General features: G+C 33.4%; 1 long non-coding RNA gene across 1 annotated transcript in view; it reads right to left on the minus strand.

Moving 5' to 3' along the window:
* Positions 1-6,359, minus strand: part of LOC110267840 — a 15,484-nt gene that overhangs the window by 8,999 nt on the left and 126 nt on the right. The window contains exon 2 of the long non-coding RNA XR_002355779.1: positions 2,960-2,961. This is a non-coding gene — a long non-coding RNA (uncharacterized LOC110267840). The remainder of the gene's footprint in view (positions 1-2,959; positions 2,962-6,359) is intronic.

Genomic DNA, 6,359 nt, shown 5'->3' on the forward strand with positions numbered 1-6,359 from the left:
TCTTCTTTTACATTTTCTTCTCTTCCTCCTTTTTATTCTTTTTTTTCTTATTCTCAAAAAAAAAAAAAGAGAAAAAAAGAAAACAAAGAAGAAAAAAGAAAGAAGAAGAAGAAAGCCATGAAAGAATAAATTTCTATGTTTGTGTAGCAAAGTGTAGCAAAATTTATGTATTTTTCATTTCTTTAGTTTTAGGAACAAAATTTTTTGCAATATTTTGAAAAAATCACAATTTTTTTTAAAAGAAAAAACAGAATTGTTTGTATGGAAACATAGAAATTGTCTTTTGTTTCATTTTTTGCCTCTTTAATTATAAGTACAAAAACTATTGAAAAACATACAAAAATTTATAAATAAAAATAATTGTTCTTTTTTGTTTCTCCTCCTTCCCTTTTGTAACAAATGCTTAGAAAAAATACATAATTTTTTTAAAAAAAAGTATTGAATTTTGTGGTTGAAAACATAGAAATTATGCATCTTTTTTGTTTCAATTTTTCTTTGTTGATGATAAATACGTAAGTTATTGAAAAAAAACACAAAAATTGTAAAATAAAATTCAAAAAATTATAAATAAAAATACATAAATTCTATTTTTTTCTAAATTATGCTACTTTTTATTTTTTCTTCTTCTCCATATGCTCTTCTTTTTCTTCTTTTTTGCTTTTATTCCATTTCTCTCATTTTGTTATGTTTTTCTTTCTTAAAAAGGTAAGAACAATAAGAGGAGAAAAAGAAAACGTGAAAAAGAGAAGAAGAAAAAGAAGAAGCAACAAAGAAGAATAAGAAAAAAGAAAAAAATGTTCACAATATAAGATGACGAATTAGGAAAAAAAGAAACAAATAATCGTAGTGATATGTGATCTCAAGCATTTGGACTTTGCAGCTATGCCAAGAAATGTGAGAAGATTAGGTTTATGTGCCAATACACTACAAGAAAAACGCTGAATACCATTGGATTTAGTGACGGCTGTTACTGGTGGATTCAGTGGCCGTTTTTGCATCGCATACGAGCGAAATTTCCTTCCCAGAATTGATTACCATCGGATTTTTTATTCTGCCACTAAATCCGACGGTAATTAGTGGCACAAAATCTTATTTTACTAGCGTCAAATTTACCGACAAATTTTCTATCGGTATATTCCGCCGATATAATGATTTAGTGAAACGCGGGGTGTAAACACTTTGCCATAGGAAATTTCCGCCGGTAAATTTGATTGTAAAATTGGGGTAAAATTTAAATGCAAAATCCTTCTCCCTCACTTCCGCGAACTCTCTCTCTCTCTCTCTCTCTTTCTCTCTCTCTCTCTCCCCTTTCTCTTCTCGTCTTCTCTCAAGTCTCTAACTCACACTTCCTCTGCTGAAGCTGCTGCCATCGCCACTGCTGCATGTTGTCCTCACTACTGTTGGACCTGTCGCCCTCGCTGCCACTGTTGGTGTATGTGGCCGTCGATGGTGGTCACGTTGTCGCTGTCATTGCTGCTTCTTGTCATTGCCATACTTCCACCATCATGTAGCCACCATTAAAGGTAATTTTGGTATAGTTTTTTATTTTCTCATATTTTTTGTGAGTTTAGAATTCTGTTAGGTATTTTATTAAATTATTGATTAAATTAGTGTAATGGAGTTTGCGCTTAGGATTTGTTATATTAACTTAATGTCAATAGATATTAAAGAAAGTTAGGGTAGGTTAAGTAGGGTAAGATTAAAAGTGCTTGAGCTGTTGGAATATTTTGTTTAGTTTGTTGAATTAAGTTACCTTGTGAATTTAATAAGTTGTCTTTTTTATTAGGATGGTACTATTTTTTCTGAGATCAATTGGAGTTCATTTCTTTCGTAATCTGTGTATCCGTATTCCAGGTTTGTATTCTATTTGTAAATATAATCAATTGTTTAAGTTTTATGCCGGAGTTACTTTTCCTAGGATAGCATTTTAGGATAGAAGTGGGAAAAGATCGCATAGAGACGCTTTCTCGAAACCCTTTTTTGCTAGAAAATATGGAGTTATAAGGGGTTGCACACTAGAACAGTTAGGATTTGATGTGTTTGTTCTAATTTATGCATGCAACTATTTTTTCTATGAAAACTGTTAAATTTATTTGGTGGATGTTTTTGAATTAGGAGAAAGTTCTGCCAAAATTTCATTTAAATTGTTTAAACCATGTTTGGTTTGTGAGGAAATGATAATCGAATTTGGTGGGAGATTCTAATTATAGGAGACACCCTACCGAATTTTCTAAAAATCTTAATAAGTTGTGTTGTTGCTTGAATTCTATGGTGTTTGTTGCAAGATAATTCCAAGTCATCATATGTGGATGTATGATAGGGATAACAGTGGATGGGGGGTTTAAAACATGAATTATTTGAGGAGATTGACGCATTTGTTGCGTGTGTCTTCAACATGGAATCGTTTAGGTCTCAAGGGGTATCTAGTTGCATGCTATAAATGTTGGATGACAAAGTGGTTAGGACCTTTAGATATAACATTTTGCCTCTACCGTAATGGGTTCAAGGATGGGTATTGAATGTAGACGAAACATGGAGAAGTGGATGAGCAGGGAATTAACCAGTCTGCCTCGAATTTCAACAGGTCTGGGGTCGATCAATGAAGGTTTGGGCGGTTAGAGAACTAGACATGGAAGAAATAAATTGGGAGGTTAACCAAGAGAGATACAATGAGATGGTGTTTGATACAATACATGTTACTGATATGGAAGATGCTGAACAAGAGCTAAACCTAAAGGTAAAGAGCTTTTATCATCTGTTAGAATCTGTCGTGAAACCCTTGTACGAGGGATCTGTTCATTCGAAATTATTTGCATGTGTTAGAATGATGAGTATTAAGTCTAAGTCAAATCACACCTAAGAGTTTTTTGATAAGTGAGTTTCAAAGTTGGGTCTAAATTCGGTGAAAATCGATTGTTGTTTGAATGGTTGCATGCTGTATTTCAAAGTTGGGTCTAACTGCTTATAGATTTTGTAATGCACCGAGATTTTAAGTCGAGAGAGAACGAATTGTAAACGGCGGTTAAAAATAATTCCAAACAAACGGATGCACTACTTGTCCTTAACCCCTAGGCTAAAATAATTGTATACATCGATGAGTTTGATCCCTCACATGACCTGACATAGTAACAACAAGAGAGATGATGGTTTTATAATGCACCCGTCACATAGCAATGCTAGGAAGCACTTTGACCTAGGCTAAAATGATCATACTTTGTAAGTTAGAGAGGACATTCCCTCTCGGATTTTTTGACATCATGGAACACTTAGCAATCCACCTGCCATACGAATTAAGAGTATGTGACCCATTTGAGAGTATGATTGGATCATTCAAGCGCACCGTGAAGAACAGAACTCGGATTGGGGGTCGTATCTGGAAGCATTCCTAGCTAAAGAAACATTTGCATTTTCCTCCTTCTATTTTGAGTCTCGTGTTGAGTCATGTAAAACAAGAGTTGGAAGAAATGATGAGATGGGAGAATCCTCGTCAGATGGCCTAACGTATCCAATATTTGTTCTAGAAAGAGTTGTAATGGGCACGGGTAGTGAATATTGATTAGAGAAAAAGAAAATCGATGCCACACATCTATATGTATTGCTTAACTGTGACTAGGTTTCACCCTACTTTATGTGAGTTTTCAAGTCTTTGTAGTTATTATATTTAGTAACATACTATGTTAGTCATCTAATCAAAACTTTAGTACATTAAAATTTCTTATTCATCCTATTGTATCATAGGTTATTCCAAGAAACAAATCCTGATGCATCACTAAATAATTTTTTACATTGGTTCAGAGAATACGTCAGAGTGCATCTAGTTGACACAACAAATTGGGAACTAGTTGCACTTAGTTGGGGACCAATGAATAAGGGCACAAGCTATCCGATATACAATGTTAATGGATATCGGTTCCATTCTTTACAATGGTCGGTTGGAAGAAAAATAGATAACACTGGAGTCTGGATTCGTGCAGATTCAGGCGGTGGTTATTCTGATTGGTATGGTGTATTGCAGAATATAATTCAATTAGAGTATTTTTGTCACACGACGTACAAGGTGTGCATGTTTAAATGTGAATGATATTATCCAAGTTCGCGATAAAGAACACAAAAGTACAAGGACTACAATATCACTGAAGTAAATATGACCAAAAAATATAGGCAGTACGATCCTTTTATTCTACCTCAAAATGCACGACAAGTATACTATTTGTCTTATCTGGGGTCATGCAAGTCTAGTTGGGTAGTTGTGGTTAAGACTAAGCCAAGAAGTCGCATCGAGTCTGATGGGATAGAGGGTCAGGAACCTTTCCAAATTGGTGGTCCAACTCCTTCAAAAATGGTGGTTGATACTAGTGATCTGATCACCTTTAGGTTGGCTATGATGACATCATTAACCTTAGGGTAGATGACGACACACTACCACTGCACGACGACGATCTTCAAGAAGAAGACGAGGTTGATGGAGAAGAAGACAACGACGAGTTCGATGATCAGAAAATTACTTCTGAAGAGGAGGATGATGAATTAGAGGAAGAAGATGATGAATCTGAATAAGGTTAATATCAATGTAGTTCTATCTTATGTATTTCTTTATCAAATTCTCATTTTGTGTTTTGATTCTGTATATTGGATATTTTACATCATATACAAATTACTGTTTTCAGATAAAATACTAATTCTTTTTTACTAATTGAGAGTTGGCTATCAATTATTAAATATCGGGGTCCATTATAGATTGAAAAAAATTAAAAAAAATTGACTCTACTATCAGATTTACCGACGAAATTTTTCAACAGTAGCGATCATCCAGGTTCATTTTAAAAATTAAAAAAATTGATGTCAAATCCGACGGTATAGTGGCTTAAAGTCTCATCTAATGTCGCCAACGTGGGTCGGATTTTTTTTTTACGGTAACGTGCATCCAATTTTCATCCCTGAACCATCATATTCCGCTACAAGTTGCCGTCATAATAGAAAATTTGACAGTAACCAATTACTGGAAAGGTTTATACCATCAGATAAAATCCAACACAAAATTCAATAGTAACCATATTACCGTCGAATTATTTTTCTTATTCCGCTAATAAATTTAACGGTAATCAACATTTTTCTTGTAGTGATAGATTTTCACCATATAGTCAATCTGCTACTGTTTTCTCTTGTTGGTCTATAAATGTGAGTCTCCTTATAATCTTCCACCATAATTATGCATGACCACAACATATATACTCCTGACCCTAATAATTTAAGGACCACATAATCCCATGAAAAATAGTAGCGGAGCCACGTTAGAGGGAATGGGGCAATGTCCTCCCCTTCCCCAAAATTAATAATTTGTATATATAAGGCTTTAATTTTTTCGTTTGGCCTCCTTTTAATTTTTCTCTCTTTTTAACTTATATTTTTCATGTTGGCCCTCCTAAAAAAATTTTTAGCTCCGCCCCTGACGAAAAAAATAGACACTTATTTGCAACCATTAATAGATGAGTTGAAGTTGTTATGGAATGAAGGCATCATTACATATTACATATCCCAAAAGAAGAATTTTTGGATGAAAATTACACTCATGTGGACTATAAACGATTTTCATGCATATGGCATGCTATTGGATTAGAGCACTGCAGGTAAATTGGCATGTTCATGTTGTATTAATTAATCAATTATTTTAATTTTGAAACATAGTGGTAAATGCTCTCGTTTTGATAGCCATAGTCAATTTTTATTCTTGGATCATCCATATCAAAGAAATAAGGTTTCATTCTTAAAAGATTGAGTTGTGACAGCTCAAGAGCTCCAGTTAAATTATCAGGGGAGGATGTTTGGCGAAGTATTTGCAATCTTCCAAGAAGTACAAAATGTGAATCTTGTTCATGTCCTAATTTTGGCATTTCTCATAATTGGACAAAATAAAGTATATTTTAAAAGTTGCTATATCGGAAAGAAGTTGTTTGTGTTCGGAAAAATTTTGAGAAGCGATGTACTACTTTACCAAAGAATTTGTTAAAATGTAAGACGTGTCAAACCACAATAGATAGGAGAAGTTGTGTGAGATACTTTGTATTTATTGAAATACTGATGCTGGATTTCTTCAAAAGAGTGCACAAATCAAGTTAAATTGAGCATCTAATTTCAACGGATTTGGAGCGTCTTTTTATAGTTTATACTACTGGCTCAATTTTTATTTTCCAACATAAAACTAATATGATAAAGTTATAGAAAAACTTAAATAGTTTATATTTATAATTTTATACACTTTAATTGTTTGAATTCCTATTGCTTATTTTTTTTTAGACTCATGGTTGATGGTTTTTTATTATTTTATCATTTGTTATTCATATAACTCGTTATCGTTAAGG

This window comes from Arachis ipaensis, chromosome B10 (assembly GCF_000816755.2).
Source record: "Arachis ipaensis cultivar K30076 chromosome B10, Araip1.1, whole genome shotgun sequence".
Classification (NCBI taxonomy): domain Eukaryota; kingdom Viridiplantae; phylum Streptophyta; class Magnoliopsida; order Fabales; family Fabaceae; genus Arachis; species Arachis ipaensis.